The 22,737-nt window shown below is 37.3% G+C and overlaps 1 protein-coding gene across 5 annotated transcripts in view; it reads right to left on the bottom strand.

Moving 5' to 3' along the window:
• LCP1 (lymphocyte cytosolic protein 1) overlaps nucleotides 1–22,737 on the bottom strand; it is a 105,542-nt gene that overhangs the window by 82,191 nt on the left and 614 nt on the right. For 2 of the 5 annotated variants that reach the window (XM_072610582.1, XM_072610583.1), the window contains exon 2: nucleotides 18,883–18,975. The exons of the other annotated variants lie outside the window; for them this stretch is intronic. The gene's annotated coding sequence lies outside the window, so the exon portion shown is untranslated. The remainder of the gene's footprint in view (nucleotides 1–18,882; nucleotides 18,976–22,737) is intronic. 5 annotated transcript variants of the gene reach the window in all.

The following is a 22,737-nucleotide window of genomic DNA, read 5'->3' as shown; positions in this document are numbered from 1 at the left end:
AAGGATAATCAGAATGTGTGTTGTCCTAGGAGGCGGTAAGGGGAAGATGGGGAGAAAATTTGAGATTCAAAAATTTTTTGTGGAAATGAATGTTAAAAACTGAAAACAAATAAATTTAGGACAACAACCCAAACTATGGTAGGTGCTAGAGATACAAAACACACACTACTGTCTCTCTTTATGGATCATCCACTCTATTAGAGGTTCTCCAAAAAGTATGGTCAGACAGTGTCCTAGATTTGTATCAGAAAACCGATTGTAGGACAGCTAGGTTGCCAGCTGGTGTTTTGGGTGATCAGTTTCAGAATACAAATATAGTGACACTATTCAATATGAAGAGGAACATGAGGAAAAACTGAAGTAAAATCAATGAAAATTTCCATTTTAGAAAGAATGGCAGGGCATTGCAAGAGAATGCTAATTGCTTGTTGGTCGACAATCACTAGTGGAGGAAGAGCATTTTTGGCACAGGAACAGAAGCACAGTGAGAATGATGTCCTTCAGTTATAACAGCTTCAGAGCTACTGGCATGAGAAATTAGGGAAAAGGAAAATGGATTAGATGATGGCCAAGAGCATCATGGCATTATTCTATAGAGAAGCCTCTATCAATCAGAGTTTGACCTCCGGGAAAGTGGGACAAAAGCAAAAGGGACTGGATGAGGGCCAGGAATAGCAGTGAAGGCTTCTATAGAATGTCACCTGTAAATCAATGTTGTACATTTTGCTCCCATCCATATCCCCTTTGTAAAGAGACCTCTTTTTTTTTTTATAATCAATTGATATCTTTTCATTTGCAACGGGAACATAAAAACACACCATCATCTTTAACTCATTCAACTACATATTTTTAAAAAAATGAATCTCAAAAAAGGGTTGGGGAGGTAGTGATGGGATAGATGATTGAATTAAGGAGGCAGCTTTTTGTGGCTAAGAAGGTGTAAAAGTAAGCACCCTGACATACACAGGGGGCCTGCTATCACAGGTTCTTAGATCTGCTATTCTAAAAGGAAAGCAACTTTTGAGGGGTCAATAATCACTTTTATCAAGTACATGTATCATTCATTTAGTTCAGGGAAAAAAGTCAGCACCCTGAACTTCAGAGAAAATACTAATAAATAACAATCAACAGACAGGGCTTCCAACTGTCTGACATAAGCAATATATACATCATAAATCAACAGACAGATCCAACTGTCTGACTATTACTTACATACATTATCAGAGAGAGAAGTTCCAACACCTGGGTTTTCAAAGTTGGGGGCACTCCTTAGCAGCTGTCCAGAGTCCAATCTGGCCAAACCAGCACTTCCAATGAGTAAGCCCCAAAGTAAAACCTCACCTTAGAGTATTTACACACACCTTAGAGTATTTACACACAGTCCTAGAGAACCAGTACCTCATTAGAAAATTAACAAAAGGTGTGGACCTCCCCTAATCAAGCTTCCCTTAACGGGCAGGCCCATTAATGGGTCAGGAAAGATCTTTAACTCACTGATTAACATTGCAGAATATGCTTTATTCAAAACTAGCTACACTTTTAAAGGAGGGTAGTAGGTCCAATGATCATCAGTTCTTGCAAAGAGTTTGAATTAAGAAGCTACCATTTTGTTTTCAACCCCTACAGGAACCAGAGGAACAAGCAATAGTGATGTTAAAAAGAAGAAAATGAATTGTTTACAAGATTCTCTAAAGAGTGATCTGACCAGACTCAAAGCAAAAACAGAACTTAAGGCTTTTTCTCCCCTCTCTGGGTCTCTGCAAGGTCAGGCGGAAATTAACTCTCTTACCCTCTTGAAGTTGGGGCCAAGCCAATCACATTTCAACTTCTACCTTCCCAATCCACCCCCTCACTCCCACCCCACCCTCCTTTTTGTAAGAGCAAAGCTTCCATATCTTTCACTGTCAAGGCAATGGCATCACCACAAATAACCTTGCTCTTTCCTTTTTCACCTCTTACATAATTCCTTATATTTAAGATTATCATGAACCTTGTGTCAAGCCTAGTGGGGTCTCAGGAGAGGTAATGACACACAATACACAAAGGGGAACTAGAAACAGGATGGGTAGGTGGGTATGGGGTTGTGGTGTTGAAGTCCAGAAAGTCAGTAGTGAAAGCAGGAGAAGAATGAAAGTTGACCAGCCCAGGGCCATCCCAAAATGGAGGCCCTGGGAAGAACTCACCAATGGGAGAAGGGGACTGGCTTTGGAGAGGGATGTTACAAGGATGAAAAGGCTGTAGGGAGTGATAGACATTCTAGGGCAGATAATGAAGTTTGGAAAGTCAAAAGCAAACACACAAGTGTTTTTACTCCCTTTCTTTTGGACTAAACTTGTGATTTCAATGACATAAGGAAATGGCTAATGAGATGTGGAAATTTGTTTTGCTTTGTTCTAAAGGTCTGCTTTTTTTTCCCTTCCCTCCCCCCACCAAAAAAAAAAAAAAAAGAATGGGTGTGAGGAAGAGAAAATTGTCTGAACTGACAGTTAGCTGAAAAATAAAATTCAACTTTTAAAAAGAAATTCATTACTATCTTAGAGTTATTATTTTAAAATTTCCTTCTTTCAAAAAGCTGCCCAGATAGCACCAAAAAAGATCATGTAAGCATCTCTTTCTCTATATTTGGAAAAGTATTCTGGTGTCAAGATATACATATTGTTTTTCCTTTCCATATGGACAAATTTTGCTAATTAAAATACTTGTTTCATCAAGAAACTGCACTTGAATTCCTCAAGAGTCAATGTAATCAATCCAACTATTAAAATACCTACTCTGTACAAACCACTGTGTTAGTTGTTGGGGCTGCAGAGACAAAACAGCAGGATCCTTACCCTCAAGAATCTTACATCCTTCTGTCATGTTTAAGAAGAATCTGTACTTGGTCCTAAGAGACAACAGGGAGACAGTGAAAGTTCTTGAGCATGGGAGTATACATAGTCAGACCAATGCTTTAGGAAGACTATTTTAGCAGCTGTATAGAAGACTGAATGGAAACAAAAGAGGCTGGAAATAAGGAGACTAATTACCAATAGTCCAGACAAGAGATGATGAGGGCCTACATAAAGATGGCAATCATGTGAGTGGCAAACAAGGGGATCCATGTGAGAAATATTATGGAGGTAGAATTAATGAGACTTGGCAATTGATTGGATGTGGGTGGAGATATAAAGTAAGTCATCAAGGATGTTTCCAAGATTGCGAACTAGACTGAAAAGATAATGGTCCCCTTATCAGAATTGTAAAGTGTGGAAGAAGGCATTTAGGAAGAATGATCTTGACCACTCTGAGGTTGAGACCAATGGCAAATACAGGTGTGTATGTTGAGCAGGTAGTTGGTGATACCAGAGAAAAATCAAGAGGAAAATCAGGGCTTGATAACAGTTTATAGATTTTGGCAATCATGCATATAAATAATTGAACCTATAAGAGTTAATCAAATCTCTGAGGAAATATATTGAGCAAGAAGTAAAGGTCCAGGACAGAGCTTTAAGGGACACCCATGAGGCTGGATCATGCATGATGATGGTCCAAGTAAAAGAGGCTGAAAAGGAGTAGGACAGGAAAGAACAGACTCAGGAAAGACTTATTTGTGTCATAACATCTGAGAAAAGGAAAGAGTATTAGGGGCAGGGGAGTTAGGAGAAGTTTAAGAGATATCAAGTTTAAGAGATGTTAAAAGCAGAGGGGAATAGGCATTTATTAAGCACCTACTATATGCCAGGCTCACTTTATCTTGTCATCTCTGGGACCTGAGTGCTATTATATCCTCATTTACAGATGGAAGAAACGGAGGCAAAGAGAATTTAAATTACTTTCCCAGGATCATATAGCTAGTAAGTATTTAAGCCCAAATTTGAATTCAGGTCTTCCTGACTCCAGGTCCAGCACTCTATCCACCTGTACCACTTAGTTGCTTCAAGCAATTATAAGGACTGAGACAAAGCCATTGGATTTAGCAATCAAGAGGTCACCAGCCAACTTGGCTAGACCAGTTTTGGTGAAGTGATGGGGTGGGAAGCCAGACAGCAAGTTGAGAAATGAGTGGAAGTTGAGGACATTAAAACACAATCCTCTTCTAACTGATTAGGAAGGGGTCACAAGCTAGAGAATGAAAGCTCACATAGCTCTCTGAAGCAAATATTTTATTTAAAAATGGAAAGCTTTTGTAAAATCAAGCCAGTAAAATTAAATTTGTTCTTCTGTGGGTTAAGGTGATAGATGATGCAAAAAAAAAAAAAAATTCCCATTCATTCTTCCTTGTAAATTCAAGTTACCTAAGAACTATGGTAGAATTTGAAGGGCTGCCTAAGAGGCCCTTCCCTCCAGGGGAAAACCGTACAAACAGAACAAGGTCGTTTAAAATAAACTTTCTCCAAATTCCAGATTTGTAAACATTTGTAAACCATCAATGTAAAATTGGAGCTGTGTGCTTAAGTGCAGCCAATGGCAAAGGTAATGCATACAATTGGAAACCAAAAAAATTTGCATGTATAACTCTTTGCATCTACTTTTGCATCTGTGATATCTGATGCCTGACTTTTAGCCGCAGAGAAAAATTCTTGGTTACAAAACACTATATTTGCCTGTAAATAACCACGCCCTTTTAAAGTGGCAAAATAGTATAAGCCTTGCCTGGTTCTCTAATTCACTTTGCCTATGCCTTTTCTATTAGTGTACATACCAGAGATCATGTGTTTTGTTACTGACTCTTCCTTGAATTTTGTCTATTGTATAATTCTGGGAAGCTCTCATGCTATCCTTCTTACTTGGTAAATATACATAGACATTTTTCTTCCCCTCCTTTTTTTTTCAATTTATAATACCTTTTATTGGATTTGCAAGACTCTAGACACGTTTCCTTTATATTGACGCTTTTGTCCTTATGTCATATCTATTTTGGGAGATGGATGGCAGAGGATCCTCCTCTACCTCCATTTTGAAACCTTGTAACAGAAAAACAACCAAGCCAAAAGTTCTGATACAATGACCACATTTGGCAATGTATACAACTATCTATCCGCCCTTACAATCCCCTGCCTCTCTGAGGTGGTTTTCAGGTACCATATTTGGTTTCTCATTACTCAGTTTGGATCTCTTTTAGTGATCTTTTTATTTACGCTGTTGTAGTCATGATATACACTATTGTTTTCTGTTTTGCTCCTTTTACTCTGTGTCAGTTCATTCAAATCATCCCATGTTTCTCTAGTAATGTATGGAAATGGCCAATAAGATTCCAGTACTTAGATCATGTGAAATACCTGCCTGCAGCAGTTCAAGTGGATTCCTGGTGAGCTTGCTCCCAGAAATATATCATGGGGAAGAGGTTCTTTCCCACCTCTATTGAGAATAGTGCAGGCATAAAGTGTTTCTTGTGTCCTACTGCATCATGATGAAAAGCTTCTGAACAGCCAGCTAAATTAGAACTGAGTAGGCATACAAAAGGTGAAAACAAATGAAATCTCTTTTCACTTTTCTAGGTTGATGATCAAAGGGGTCCCCAACCTAGCAGTTCACAGCACTTCTTGCTTGCTGCAATCCAATTGGATTCCTTGAGAGCCTGCTTCCAGAAATGTATCATGGAGGAGTGCTGTGCGCTGCTAGGTTGGGGACCCCCTTGCCCAACTGGTCATTATGTGGTTGTATATGAATTCTTTTGCATATTTGTATTCATTTTCTCCTGAGAATAGGTGAATGAAAATTGGAGACAGACTAAATTGTGACCTTGTGATCTTCGAAAGGTTGAAAAAGCAGGACCAGAGGTCCAGTAATAGGAAACTAGATCGAAGTCTGTAAGTAGCTGCTTTAGCCAAATCTAGTGAGGAGCCAGCCCTGAGAAGACCTGCTTGACCCATCCCAACAACAAACTGACCCAACTTCTAAGACATCAGACCCCAGATGAAAAGATTGGTCCATCAGCTATGCTAGACAAAAGTGAAAGGAAGGAATGTCTGTAGAAAATACTTAAGTTTGAACTCACTTTCCCTAGGGACTAAAATGATAGAGTAGAATGTATTCTCTATATAGGCTTTTGTCCTTCAATTCTTACTGTATATTCTCAGTAAGTATCCCTTTGTAAAAGCTAATTGATGTTAATTGGTGAATTGATATTAAAGAGAAAACAGCTAGTCTATTGATACTGGTGGGATGCTACCTGGCATTTGATATTGGGGGAGAGGAGAGAAGGGAGAGGAACATTACACACTGGATAAGGGTCCAAGAATAATGGTACTTAGAAAATATCCCCAGTCCCTCAGGGTTACCCGTAGAGCCATGAGGGAAAATGTAGTAACTGAGCTCTGGGGACCTAACCTGGCAGCAGTTCAAGTACAGGTTGAGAGAGAGAGTGAGTTAATTCCTTTTGATCATTATATCTTTCTGCACAATTATATTTCACTGCATTTATATACCACTGTTGTTTAAACTAGTCCCCAATCAATGGGTCCTCACTGTGTTTCCAGTTCTTTGCTACCACAAAAGAAGTGTTGCAAATAATAGTTTCCTACATACTGGACTTTTGTTTCTGTCACTGACTTCCTGGGCAAACGCTTTGTTGTTGTTTAGTTGTATCTGACTCTTCAGGACCCCATATAGAGTTTTCTTGGCAGATACTGGAGTAGTTGACCATTTCCTTCTCCCATGGATTAAGGCAAACAGAGATTAAGTGACTCCCTCAGGGTCACACAGCTAGTGAGGATCTGAGGCCAGATTTGAACTCAGGTATTCCTGGCTCCAGGCTCAGTATTCTATCCACTGGGCCCCCTAGCTGCCTCCAGCGCTTTCTTACCAGTCCGTTTTTGCTTACTCCATTCCTGGTCATAAACTTGTCATTCCTATAGTTTAAGTGGTAAGACAAATTGTCAAATCCTCTTCCCAAACACCATTTTCTTAACCAGCTACTCACTTCCCTGTCTTTCTTTTTCTAAGTCCTTGCCTTCAATTAACAAAAGTGATGAAATTGCTATTTGTGTGCTAAGGATTTGGTTCTTGCCTGAGACTCTCTAATTTTGGCAATACTTTCTAGACCCATTCTAAGTGTTATTTCTGCCCATGTGCAATACCAGAAGAGGATGATAGTCATAAGATTGGATATGCCTTGAAAGATTCTCTGCCATACTTTAAGATATATACTTTGTGAAGACAGCAGACTTCTTTACTATTATTGTCAGGTCAACAAAAAAGCTGCTTTAATATTTCTTAGCAGGGAATCACCAACCACCGCCATTCACATTTTCTTCTTTTGACCCTTGCTGGATCATCTCTCACTTAAGGATATATACCATTATTCCCTGAAGGAAAAGTAGCTGTTTCCTCTTCAGAAGACCCAGCTTCCTCTTCTTTAGTAAAAGCTCATATCTGTTGCTTAGTTCCAAGTGTTCAGTGAGCACTTTTCTTCTTTTTTCTTTTTTTTGTATCCTATTCTTTCACTCTTCAACTCCCTGACACTGTATTTATTTATTTATTTTTCCCGGTTCTCCTGTCTTCATTTTGCTTAACTTCAGGCAAGTCGGTCCATATTTTGAACCTCCTGACATGGGTCAGAATTCCCTTCTGCTTCTTCAGACCCATTTTCTATTGAAGGTTTTCTTCCCTTCTCCCCTGAGAGGGAGACTGTCCTGCACTTTGAGCAGGGTTAACAATTACTTGGTTGTGATGAATAGATAAACATAAACATCATGAGCCCTGTGCAGGTCACACTATAAAATTCATCATACCCTGAAAGCAAGATTCTAACTACTTTGTTGTTTTATCTAGTAGCTCCTATGGTCAACTCCCCTGTTAGATTCTTCATCTCCCTTGGCACCTTGAAATTTATGCTTAATTTCCTTTCCAACTTCCTCCTCCTTTTCTTTCTTCTCCAGGTCTTCTCCCCTTCTCTTTATTTTCATTCTCCTGTATCACCTAAGGACAGTTCCAAACTTTTTCTTCACTTGAGCCTTCCACACCACTCTCTCCCCTTACTCTCAGTTGAGAACCTCATCCTTTACTGAGAAAACAGAAGCCATTACCCTGAGTTCTCCTTTCTCTTCTATTCTACTTATATACAGAACTCCTTGATATCACTCGTCCCTTCTCTCTTCCTTTATTGTAATTTCTGATGAAATCATTTCACACATCAAGATCAACCACTGCCCTTGTACCTTTGATCTCACCCCCTTTTACCTCCTATAGTAGACTGTCTCCACAATCAGGCCTCCTTTCTCTCTAATCTTCTTTCTCTCCCTATTTGTTCATTCCCTGTTGTCTGCAAATAGGGCAAAGAAACCCTAATCTCTAAAAAAAAAATCCTCATTTACTCCTCTCTCAAGAAATCATCATTTTTCTCTCCTGCCTTCCACTGATCCATGTATAAGGGAAAAAAATTTTTTCTCTCTTTGCCTCCACTTCCCCTTTTGTGTCTCAGTCCCTTGCAATCTGAAATTACTTCCCAAGTTATCATTGCTTAGTTGCCAAATACAATGGCCTTTTCTCAACTTTCATCATTATTGACCTTAGTGCAATATTTGAAATTATTTACAATCCTCTCCTCCTAGATATTCTTTCCTGAGTTCTCATGACTCTGTTCTTTATTTTTGTTTTTGATTTTCCCCCTATTTATCTGACCACTCCTCAGTCTTCTTTCCTATATCTTCACCCATGTGAGGACTGAGTCCTACATCATTAATGGCCCATTGCTATATTGAACTCGATGTTCCATAGGCAACTCAAACTCAGTATGTCCAAAGGAGAACTCACTATCTTTCCCCAAAAATCTACTCATCTATCCAAACTTCTCTGTTTCTATCAATAGCAATAAAATCCTTTCAGTTACCTTGATTCAGAATTTCCACTATCTTTGCCTCCTCACTCTACATAATTAATCAAGTTTTATCAATTCTGCACTCCCCAAGATCTCTTGAATTTATCCTCTGCTTTCCACTCAAAATACTGCCACCCTAGTTCAGGACCTCATAGCCTCTCACCTCTGCATATCCTAATTAGTCTCTTCAACCCAAGTAATTCCCCCTCTCCAATCCATTTTCCACATAACTGTCGAAGTATTTTGTTCAAGACCACAGGCTAGACCATACACCTCTTCTGATCAACAAATACCTCAAGTACAATGAACTATTGTATATGTCGTGGAAAGAGCAATGGACTAGAAGTGAGGAGACCTGAGTTCTCCTGTAAGTTGTGACTTTACGGCTTTATGACTTGGAGCAAATCATGTAATCTGATGAAGGCCATTTCTTCTATTAAATGAAGGAGGTTGTACTTGATGATATTTAACATTCTGATCAGAACAAAATCCTAGGATCCTGTAATCCAATTTATTTGTATCTGCCATTTTATTTTCTCAACCTCTTTGCCACAATGGACTTGATATTTCTAAGCCTAACTCAAATAGGAGAATCTGCCATGCATCATTTTATCCCAAGACTTTCTGTCTTTAGTCTCTTACTCTCCAGGCCAGCTGCCTCCTGGAATTCATTTTTTCATTAACTCACTCATTCAGAAAACACTTAAAAGGCAGGTGCTATATGCCCTGTACTACACTGGGCCCTAGAGGAGATGCCAAGATAAATAAAATGTGGTGTTTGGTTTCAGGGAGTTTAAATTCTAGTGAGAGGTGTTCACAAACATTACATTAGCATATAATAGGTGCCTATAATAAAGTATTATGATATTGTATAACATTCTTATTATATACTATATGTAATTTTATTGTATTATATAAAACTGTTGTTATAAACTATATATAATTTTATTATATTAGATATAATACTGTTATTATGTACTATATATAAAATGTTATTATATTATATAATACTGTTATGTGCTATATGTAATAGTATTATATTATCTATACTATTACATATGCTACAGATATATCATAATGCCACAGATATTATATGATCTGTAGCATACTTGCTATAGGTAATATAATATTGTTATTGTTATTTACCGTTATTTATATAATTGATATAATTTTATATATTTATATAATACATAATAAATTATGTATAATGTATATAGCATATGGTTTATCATTATTTATATAATACATAATATATTTTTATATAATGCATGTAATACATACAGATAAAATAATTTTTATATAATTATATGTATAATATGTAATTTATATGTAATATATTAATACATATATTTATATATAAAATTATTATTATTATTATTAATGTGCTTGTCTTTCATTCTCAAAGAGGACTATGACATCAAGATGATGACTGAAAGGACCAAGGTCTCCCACTGCATCCTGGGCCATCTCCAGTAGTCCTGATCAATATCAGGCCACTGGACCCAGAAAGCTCAGGAGAAGAAAGTGAGGTTGGTGACCTTGCCCAGCTGTCCCTCACTCAAATCAAAGTCAACTGCAAGTCATATTAATATTAATATACAATACTATATTACAAAAGACAAAAGAAATCAATTTAAGCTAGGAAAATCAAGGAAGGTTCATGGAAGAAATGGGCATTTAAACTAGGAATGCATTCTAACAGAATTACCTTCAGGATCAAACACAAGCTCCTTTTTTTGGCATTTAGAGGCCTTGACCATCTGGTCCTCACCAACCTTTCTGACTTCATTCTGCCCTTCACACACTCTCTGATCCAGTCGAATTACTGTTTTTCACAAATAAGATTCCATTTGCCATCTCTGTGCCTTTACACTGCCTGTCATCCTCATCTCAGACTTTAGAATCCCCAGTCCCCTTCCAAGTTCAGTTTAAATGCTATGTTCTACCTGACACCTTTCCTCATCTTCCTACTTGTTAGTGCTTTTTTTTCTTGCTGAAATGATCTTGAGTATCCAAATGTTTTGTCTACATATGTATATGTATCTGGGTTCCTATTTTCTTGGATAAAATGTGAGTTCTTTGAAAGCAGGGGCCTTTTCATTTCTTTGTTTTTGTATTCACAGTAGCTAGCACAGGTACTGGTAAAATCAGACATTTGTTTAATAAAATGTCTGTCGATTCACAGATAAAAAAACATTCCTCTAGCCCAAAGGTGTCAAACACCCAGCCACAACACTGCCAGTCCAAACCGGTTTAAAATATAGTTAGGAAATATTTGCCAAAATAAAGAAAATTGTTGTTGAGTCATGTCAGTCGTGTCTGATTCTCTGTGAAGCCATTTGGGGTTTTCTTAGCAGAGATACTGGAGTAGTTTGTCATTTTCTTTTCTAGCTCATTTTACAGATGAGAAAACTGAGGCAAATGGGGTTACGTGACTTTTTCAGGGTCACACAGCTATATCTAAGGCCAGATTTGAACTCAGGTCCTCCTAACCCCATGACTGACACTCTATTCACTGTGCCACCTAGCTGCTCCAAAATACAGTAAACATATAATATTACATTTTAAAACTAAGTTACTATGTGGTTCACAGGGATCCGTACATACAGAACAGCAGTCCCTGTTTCTATACAGTTTGACATCACTGAGCTTGGACAAGGCCTTTTACCTTCAAGGGAGAAGAAACTTCATTTTTTGCACAAATTGCTGTTATTAGCTCTGGCACAAACACACACATAGCACACTCAATTCCTCTTCCCCTTCATACTTTGGGAATCAAAGACCTCAACCTATGTTGTTCTTATGGCTACCATTTGGAAGGAGACCCTAGATATAAGCCATGCCTAAGCTTTATTTAAAAGTGCTGTTCTAGGGTGGGGTCACAATAATTCAGAAAGACAGGGAGAAGCCTGACTTTACCCTCACACTGTGGGACTGGCCCCTTCACTCAGGAACCAAGTACAGACTTGAGTACCTTAAGGAGAAAGAGGAGACTGAACCTTAGACCACATACACATAATTTCTCATTGCCCCCAAGCAACTCCCTAAGATTAAACTGCCCAGCAGGTGCTCATCTGCATTTGTAGAGGGAATTTCCTCATTAATAATTTCCTGTACTTAAAAAATAACAGGTCTGGTTAAAAAAAAAATATAACCAATATGGCGATTATTTGGGTATACGTCATTTCTTATTATACTGTTAAGTTTCTTGAGAAGAGAACTTTTATCAAGTCTATCCTTGTATTCCCAGTGTCTTAATATAGCAGGTACTTAATAAGAATATGTTGAATTGAATTAATTCTATGAGATATTCAATTATTAAATACCAATACCAAAAAGTATGAATATATGCACAACTCTACTAGCTGTTATAGAAGCTTTTTTTCCCTTGCTTTAAGGTCACCAGATTATATGAAAGTAGAAATATTTACATGTAATTTATTAATCTAATAACACATAATAGGAAGAAGGATGCTGAGAATCACTGGAAACTATCCCCTGAAGACTTCAGTTCAATGTATTCCCATAGCCCCAAAGGCAAAGAGAACGTGGGTCATCATCAGAAACAGTGTTACAAGCAAAATAGGAAATATTCTACTCTTAAATGAAGAGAGGATATACTCTTATAAGAAATATCTTGCTCTTAAATGAAGAGAGTAGATAGGGCCACCTATAATGTTTTATGTAGTTCGAGCCCCCAAAAATCAGGAACAACACAGAAAAGGTAAGGAAGACCCAGAAAAGGATGACTATAAGGCAAACTGAGAAGCTCTTATTACCTTATATTTGTATGGTACATTATACTGTCCCAAGAACTTTCACATATATTATCTTTCTACTTCATTGGGTCCTACGAAATATCTTTAGAATGACAGAATCTGTGAGTTGACTGGAAATCCAATGGCATCTGGTCCATTCTGTAACTGAACAAGAATCCTTCTGACTCCATACCTGACAGATAAGTTGTCTAGCCTTTGCATCATGAAAACACCAAGAGCATGCCTACTTTTGAAAGTCATTTTTTTATACTTCTGATGAGTATTTGTCAGGGGGATTTCTCTTACATCAAGACAAAAATTGCCTCTTGGAAACCTCCAGACACCTTTTCTAGTTTTGCCTTCAGGAAACAGGTAAAATGAATCTGATCTCTCTTCCAGGTGACAGTCCTTCAAATACTCAAGACGTCTATCTTGGCCCACTCCCCCACTCCCACCCCCTCCAAACCCCATCACATTTATTCTTCTGTAGGCTAAATATTCCTAATTTCTTCAACCTATCACCATATGGCACCACCATGACTGCCTTCCTCCATCTAAGCTCCAGCTTATCAATGTCAGTGCTACAAATTGGTGCGTAAAATTGGACACAATGCTCCATATGTGGTCTGATAAAGGGGCAAAGTACAGCAGGATTGTCACCTTCCTAGTCCTACACATTATGCCTTCTCTTGGAGAGACAAAGCTGACAATTTACCAAGTAAGAAACTGAGGCCTCAAGAGATGAAGTGTCTTGCTTAATGTCTAAACAGTCTGCTCAGTAAAGGTTAAGTGACTTGTTCAAAGTTAAACAGAACAGTCAGCGTATAGCTTTAGGTTTCCTACTCACAGTTCTGTTTTTACCATAATTGGGAGGGTAGACGTGGAAGAATGGAGTGCATGAATCTTCAGTCTGAAGAGAAGAAAGCTAAAGGGTAGCTAAGTGGCATAGGGGATAGATCACTGCCCTAGAAGTCAGGAGGACCTATGTTCAAATCTAGCCTCTGATACTAGAACCTGGGTGAGTTGCTTAGCCTCAAATGTCTCCAAAAAATTTTTTTGATTAAAAAGAGAAAAGTTGAAGGAGAAATTTGACCTAAATTTAGAAAATTATGGAAAGTGAGACTTAGGGTACAATATGAACTTTATAAAATCCCAAACTAGAAAGTTTTCATTCAAAAAGTGATTTAAAAAATTAGTGGTCGTATAAATAAAAGGATCTATTTTTATATTTATAAATATTACTTATATTTATTTTATATTTATAAATAGATATAGATATTTTATAGATACATTTCACAAATATATCTATATTTATATAAGAACAGAATGAGATAGTAGCATGAGCACATTTGCAGTTGGAAGGCTTTGGGTTCAATTCCTGGTTCTGCTACTTAGTAGTTATGTGATCTTGGGCAAATGACTTACCCACTCGTAAGTTTCAGTTTCCACAACTATCTTGGTTCTTAAAGGTGTTCATAACCCGGCTTCTTCCTACCTTTCCAGTCTTACACTCTACACTTCATGTATTCTTTGATCCTGCTACACTGACCTACAATGCTGTCCTTCGCACAAGACATTCCATAGCCTGACTGTGTGCATTTATTCTTGGTATCCCCAATGCCAGGAATGCTCTCTATTCTCACCTCTCCCTTTTGGCTTCCCTGCCCTCCTTCCAGTCTCCCCTAAAATCCCACCTTCTGTAACAAGCCTTTCCTCTCCCATCCCTAGAGGGCCTTTCCTCTGAGATTATCTCTAATTTGTCCCGTATATAACTGCTTTGTACACAGTTATTTCCCTATTGTATCCTCCATTAGACTGAGTACCTTAAAAGGCAGGGACTATTTTTGTCTGTCTTTATCCCCAGCACTTAGCATGATGTCTGACACGCTGTAGGCAGTAATAAGTGCTTACTTACTATTCCAAATTACTGCTGTACAGATTTCTTGTAATGGTCAAATGAGGATAATCATAAAATGCTTTGTAAATTATTCAGTAGTAAGAAACCTGATCTATTTCAAATTAGGTTCTATTTTTAGGAAACTTATTATCCTAAAAGGTGGTGGGTATATTGTTCAGTCACTTTGGTCATGGCTGACACTGTGTGACCCCATGGGGTTTTCTTGGCAAAGATACTGGAGGGCTTTGCCACATTTCCTTCTCCAGCTCATTTTACAGATGAGGAAATTGAGGCAAACAGAGGGAAGTGACTTGCCCAGGGTCAGACAGCTAGTAAGTGTCTGAGGTCAGATTTGAACTCAGGAAGATGAGTCTTCCTGACTCCAGGATCAGGGCCCTATCCACTGCACCATCTAGATGCCCAGTATCAGAGTATATTATTGTTATTCTTTGTCCAAAGAGGGCCAGGGACATCACAGGGTGACGACTTGACCTCGAATTGGATTTAAGTGAGGCAGAGTTGCACAAAGTCATCAGTAAGGATATGTGAATGATGGCACACGAAAGCACTGCTACAAAGGCCTTTTAAGATCTTTGGAAGAAAGACATTAAATAAATCAAAAGGTCCAGAGAGACCTATAGACAGATGTATTTGTAGTACAAGTGTGATGTTTAGGTAATACGGAACAGGGTTATGGGAGAGTTGACTATCTAATTTTCAGTATTTGTCTCAGAAATAGGCAAAGGCTGCACATTATGGCTTGGTTGATTGTTTTGTTGGTTTCTAGATTTAAGAAAGTAATAGAGAAAAATATTAATAATGTTGATTACTAATAATGTAGAATAATTTTTAAGTAACTTAATTGATAATAATGTAGATTAAACTTAAAAGTTAGCCTTGTGTGCATATTTTCTCCCGACCCACTTCTATCCCAAGAGAAAGTTGCTAAACATTTACCAACACACCGCTGATACAGAGGCACTGCTTCCTGGCAGTGAAGCCAGAAAATCATTTGCTTTGGGGTTTTTCCCCACTATAGCTTCCCATCTCCAATCAATCCACAAGCATTTATTAAATACTCACTAGTTGAATGGTTTATAACCACTAAAATCCATACTTACACAGTCCATTTTGAGGGCTTTTGAACCATTTTTGATCGATCAGATCACAGGATCATGGAATTTAGAGTTAGAAGAGACAATATAAGTCATGTAATCCAATGCCTTCATTTTAGAAATGAGGAAATTAAAGCCTGGAGAGGTAAAGAGACTTTCCTCATGTCATACTTAGGAAACAGAAGAGGTTAGTAAGACTTGAACTCAGGTCCTTGGGCCCCAAATCCTATGCTTTTTTCATTAGATGATACCTCCTCTTTTGTTTAAATGTGACAGAACAACCACCTCTTTTTGATGTGATTTTCCATCCCTATCCCCCATAACACACAAATCAATGAAATGCATTTTTGTTTGTTATTATTTTGCTAAGAGTTTCCCACAACCATATCTGTCTACTGTAGTTTACTTGAATGTGATACCAAAACACTTGGTTAATATAGAATCCTATGAGTTGTCTTAGCTTGCAATAATCACCAGTGGGTGAATCAAGTTTTCTATCATATGTTGTAAGGAGACTGACTGCTAAAGAGGCCAATATCACTACAATCTGTGACATCTTTTTTTAAAATATTATATCCATTAGTGTCATTTTTATCAGAAATATAAAGAAAGCCTTTCACCTTCAGAAATGCCTTGACATTAATGATGGAGTAGGGAAGGTGATGTTTTTCTTTTTCAAAAGTGGGAACACTTGGGCAAACTGATTATTCAACTTAAATAATTAAAAAGAATATTCTTTTAAGACTTGGAGGAACAGATTTTCCAGTCTATTCAGGATTGAGTAGGTACAATTGTTGGCTGAGGAAGAAGCTGGTGGGTACTCTGCTTGATACAGGGCTCTGGTGAGAGTGGGGGGAGGACAGTACAATCCTGTGCCTTTATTATCCTATGTACAGAAAAGTAGAACTGGTCTAGAGCCCTACAAATAGATGAGGGAATATTTCAATAGGCAAAAGAGGCCCCCACAACAGTCAGCAGAGACTCCACAGCCCTCTTTCCCTGGAATATATGAAAAGGCATCAGTTTACAGGAAGAATAATGACCCAGATTTGGAACTGAAGAAGACCTTAGAGATCACCTAATCCAACATCTTTATCCAAGGAAGAAACTGAGGCCTAAAGGAGTATAATGTCTTGCCCAAGGTCACACAGCTAAGTAAGTGTCTGAGCTGGGCTTTGAACACTGGTTTCAACTCCTAATCCAATATTCTTTTCACCACATTAAGGAGGAACAGAAGACTTGGCAAGGCAGAAGTAGAGAAGGAGCATCTCATACTAACTAGATAGGGGCAGAGTGCCTGCCTCATCCCTTAGTACTTCAGGAAAAGGAATCCCCAGTGAAATAGAGAGGGAATTCCTATATCAGAACTCATCACTATATCTCCTACCCTTTTTCAATCCCTAATAACAAAGTTTCTAAAAATGAAAAACCATCAGAATACATCCTCTTTATTAATAGAGGATACATCCTCTTTATTAATAGAGGTATTACTGTAATTATGGTGGATAGGCATTTCTGGGGGACAAATTTCTTCCTCGGAGGTTTGGAAATTATCTGTTCCTATTTATTCTCCAGGGCAACAAACTCTTACTTATGGGCTGAAGAGTCTCCAAAGTGCTTTGAGCAGCCCAATCTAAAGAATATTTCATTAATAAACACTTCTTATATGAAGTACTTTCTAAATACGTCAGGTGTTTTATGAGGGCAAGACAAAAAGCAAACTTGAAACTTTTGAGTACTCACTCTTCATAAGCTTCAAACTCTAGTTCACAAACATAAAGAGGAACCTCAGGACCAACGGACCCAGAAGATTGCTTAGAACCCAAGAAGTTTAGGAGTCAAAGGATCTGAATTCTAGTTCTGACCCTTAAAGTTAATAGCTATGTGATCTTGGCCAGTTTGGGGGACCTTTTCTCACCTGAAAGTTGGGGATAGTAATTAATCCCTGCCTACCTCACAGGGTTAAGGTAAGTCATGAAATCACAGATAGGTAACTGGAAGGGTCCTAACAGACCATCTACTGAACCCTCTCATTTTACAGATGAAAACATGAGTCCTAGAGATGTCCAACACTATGTGTGGAAAAATGTCAAATGCTTAAAATTGTTCTATAGAGCACATTCTGATTCACTGAAAAAAAAAAAAAACCAAGGATTTACTGCTCTTATGTAACTTTATTTCCTTAAGCTTTCAAAGGGACTCCACAATACAATCCTTTAGTCCTTTGTTAGGATGTGAAGAAACCAGAGGAAAGTAAAAACAAGGAGGCTTTGAACTATAGGCTACTGGTTGAAATTCAGGCTAGGTAAGTATGCTCAAAGTAGCACTGGCCAACTCACGTGAGTAAAAGTATATGACTCGTTCATTATATTACTGAACTTTTTTCAGACTCTATTAATATCATGAGATTAGCAGAATTAGAATTGGAAGTAACCTTAGGGAACATTCTAATTAATTCTTTTATTTTACAAATTAGAAAACAGTGGCCCAGAGAATCTAAGGAATCTGCTCAAGGTCACAAAGTCAACATTTGAACTTAGGTCCTCTGACTTCCAGCACTTACTGCTCCCCAATATTACAGTAATACAGTGCAGTGTCAGAGTTAGTGAACACATACATATAGACTGCTGGGCTACAGTGAAACATACATTAGTTCATATAGTCTTTCCCCTCATCTTCAAATATCATGATATTATGTATACTGACAGCTAGGTGGCATAGATAATAGAGTGCTAGACTTGGAATCAGAAAGACCTGAATTTGAATCCGGCTTCAAACACTTATGAGCTGTGTAACCCTAAGGGAGTCATTTAACCATTCTGTGCCTCAGTTTCCCATCTGTAAAATGATCAGACTGGACTTAATGAGGTATTTCTTAACATCAGCAAACTATCATATACATTAAGCTAGGAAGCAGGAGAGAAGATCATATATTTCTTAATTTACTTTTTTCATAATATTATTAATTAATGGGGAATGGGGGAAGAATTATAAACCTTAGGGGGGAAAAAATTAACCATTCCTATAAACCTGCTAAACAAACTCCAGTGAGACAACAGATTATTTTAACAAAAAGGACAAAACTTCATTCACTAAAACTTAGGGGAATGAAGGGAAAGGAAGTTATTTAATTTTTCTTACTGAAAGATTATAATAATCATAGATAATATGAACTGACACTGACTTCTCCCTAGTAAGAGATAAGAAAAGGAAAACAGACTTCTATCACATTATAGTTAATTTTGTTAATGCTCTTTGTTCATATAAATTTAATGACACCCCTGCATCATTGACAACCTTACAAGATGTACTTACCCTTCTGCTTGTGTATAACGATTTTTATTTAATTAGTGTATGGGTGTCCAACTATCTAGATGTACTCTCCGTTCATTTGCATCTGTATTTTCACTGTAAGGAAAGGGATTCTAGAATGAGACAGAAATTTGTTGTTCGGTCATTTCAGTCATGTCTGATTCTTTATGAGTCTAATTGGGGTTTTCTTGGCAAAGATACAGGAGAGGTTTGTCATTTCCTTCTCCATTTCATTTTACAGATGAGGAAAACTGAGGTAAACAGGATTAAGTGACTCACATAGGGTGACCTAACTAGGAATTGTCTGAGGCCAGATTTGAACTCAGGAAGATGAGTCTTCCTGACTTCAGACTTGACCCTCAAGCTATTGTACCATCTAGCTGGCCACTAGAGATAGAAAGTCTGGGTTTTATTCCTGACTCTACTACTAACTGAATGTCCTTGGGCAAGATATTTCCAAAGACTCTCTAAATTTTAGTTTCCAGATCTGCAAAATAATTGTGCCTCGCATTCAAAAGGGTTTTCAAATTTATAAAACATTTCCATTACAACAATGTTGTGAAGTAAACAGTGCAAGTCTTTTTATATCTATTATTTAAGGATAAGGAAACATCGACTCAAGGGAAAGTTCTTGCCCAGGGTCACAGTGCAAAAGCTAGCTAGAGTCGCTATATCATGCTGCCAAATCAAACTAGATGGTCACTCAGGGCCCTTTAACCCTCAGATTTTAGGATTCTCTCCATCTTAGATGGTTTGATAAGGTATGTACCAAAGAGTTATAACTACAAAGGTAACTACTAATCAATGTTTTTGATGCTGCTGGCATTCGATCAAGCAAAATCATCACTGATGAGCATTTTCTTAGGATGTAAATAAATGATGATTCTTTCAAGTGCAGCAATGGAAAAAACACTAGAAAAATGTGGGTTTGAATACCATCTCTAACGCATCCTCTCTATGTGATCATTGAGCAAGTCACCTAACCCATATCCCTAAAAAGGGTGTAACATCTCTAGTATCTACCTCATAGAGTTCTGAAGGTAAAGTGAATATTATCTCACACACTTTGGAGGCCTTAAAGTCCATTATAAATGTCAATTATTATTATTAATACCAGTAAACATTTACATAGTTCTAATCTTATGCCAAATCGAAGGTTTTTGAAAACTCCTTATAACAGCTAACTCTTCCTCAGACCTATAGTTAAAAAATATTTTTTTAAAAGAAATAACAGACTTCCCCTCCATTCATCACTGAGCAAAAGACTGGTTTCTTTTAAATATCAAATCTGAGTATTTTACTAGTGTCTTATAAATAATGTTTTCTTTGAAAAGTACCCCATGAACTCATCTCAAATAAAAGGAAAAGAAATAATAATCATCTTTAAAGTAAAAGAATGTTGTCAAGCTAAATAGGCTCTTCCAATGGGAAAAGAAATTGTTACCTTTATGGTAGAACAATGAAAAAAACTCAGAAAAGCATCTACTTAAAATAATATTTTATTAAAATACATTTAAGACAACAAAGTTATCTCTATTAGCTGATGGAGAATCAAAATAAACAATAGGTATAAATACTGAAATTTAGGCCACTAAAATCTTTTATAACAAACAGCAGCCAGCAACAAAATCATTTTCCTGATATGTACCTGGCTGTACATAGGGAGAAATGAAAGTTTTGTATGATTACTGCATTAGCATAAGTAAAATGAAGAATTAACACATTACCATTAAGTAGACTGTATCCAATGAGGCCAACAGAAATCTAATCCCTTCTCAAAAGCTGCCAATAGTCTAAAGATGTAGATATCTGTCTCACCTCCTCACTTTACATATAACAATTCTTTTTTTAAAAAAAAAACTTTGGAAGTATAAAATAATCACAAAAGCACAAATCACTTCAGCAAATTCCAAAAACAATTGCTAGTATCATTGGCTAGAAACAATTCTACCTCTTATAAAGAGAGTACAAGGAGAGTTGTGATTTCTGATACTGATGACTTACACTATTCTCATACAGCCGTCAGAGTGCCCTTTCACTTATTAGCAAATCAGAGGTTCTCCATACATTTCTCACATGTTACTTAAAATCAATAACTGTATGTATGGGGTGGTTGAATTGCTTTTTGTGTAAAGCTTTTATCTCATTTTACTAGTACATAAAGGTTCAGGATGTGTACAACCTTGGAGCTCATGACTGTCAGGCTCTTTTTAATACAATCTGCTAATACATATTGTGGCTTTGTTTGACAATCTGCTCACACAGATATGCCCAACAATGAGAAGTACCACTGACAGAACAAATAAGTCAACTAACCATATACTTTATTCCCTTTCAATTGGGGAATGAAATAAGCGTTTAGTAAATGCCTACTATGTGCCAGGCACTATGCTAAGTGCTTTACAAATATTATCTCATTTGATTCTCACAACAGCGCTGTGAAGTAGGTGCTATTATTATCCCCATTTATAGATGAGAAATTGAGCCAGACAGGGGTTAAGTGACTCACCCAAGATCACACAGCTAGTTAAGTGTCTGATATTGGATTTGAACTCTAAACCACGCACAGAACACTTCTCTGCCTAGGGGAAGGGAGAATCTACATTGTTGTAATAAAAAAAATGCATTAAAATAAAGAATTGAAAATGGAAAATCTTATTGATCTAAACAATATTCGATCATTCCAAATGTACCGTAAGCTTGCATACTATTTACATAGACATTAGTATATGCTTTGTATTATGTTATGATACAGGTATATTAAGGAGTATACCCCTATAATTTCTCTTCATTCTCAAAAATGTGTAACAGGACAAAATACTCACAAGTGGAAAACACATAAAAGTTACCATATCAATAGTACTGTTCAGTAAAATGGGTATTTATCTGCTAAGAAAAATACCCAGAAAGGAGGGAAGGCTTGATCCACTGGGTGACAAAGCATTTCTTAGTCATACTAAGCATCACTTTCATTTCCACACTGCTACACACTCTTAATGGAATTTGCAGGGCAAGCATTAGGCTATAAAAGTTTTCAGGATAAAGTATATTTTCAAAGACACTGAAAGCAAAATAACCCAGGATCCTGGTCTCATTTTGCCATGATTTTTAAAAAAATCTGTTTAAACAGGCATGTTTTCTCTCCTACCTTCCTCCTCTGACAAAAATTTATTTATAAATGAACTAATCAGGGAAACGCTATTTCGAGTTTACACTTGAGATTTCCTGCCATTTCCCCAACATCCGATCTTATAAACATTCTCTAGGGCAAAACCTAACAATCAGATTGGAGTCTTATCTATCTTTGTGATTAATCACTCCTTGGAAGAGAGTACACAGGGAAAGTCAGACGGCCAAGGAGTTGGATGACTGCCTATTGAGAATGCAACTAACCTTCAGAGAAGGAGGCCGATCTATACTTTAACCCTTAAAAGGATGAACAGTTGAATAGCATTTCTTGGACCGGCCACAGAAATAGGGGAAATGATCATTAAAGAAATTATTCTTTTAGAAATGGGAAAGTTATCTTTATGGAAATAGAGAAATCATATTCATTAATCACGTATGTAAGTCCTTCTATGAAGACTATTTATATGTTTCCAAGAAGTCATTGGAAGTCTTGCCTAGTAAAGAAGCACCTTATTTTAAGTACCTAATCTTTCAGTACCTGTTAACTAAACTTATGGCACCTTCATTTCTTAGAAGAAAGTAACTTGTAATTTTCCATCTTCTCTACAACCAGAGTAGGGGATTTACATATCTATATATTAGTACCCCTTTTCCCCCCGAGTGGGGATTTATTTATTTATTTTTGCAACGGTCCCCTCTCCCAATCTGGAAAAGACACCTCTCTCTCTC

This window comes from Notamacropus eugenii, chromosome 5 (genome assembly GCF_028372415.1).
Source record: "Notamacropus eugenii isolate mMacEug1 chromosome 5, mMacEug1.pri_v2, whole genome shotgun sequence".
Lineage (NCBI taxonomy): Eukaryota > Metazoa > Chordata > Mammalia > Diprotodontia > Macropodidae > Notamacropus > Notamacropus eugenii.
This window is presented reverse-complemented; position numbering and strand designations above follow the sequence as displayed.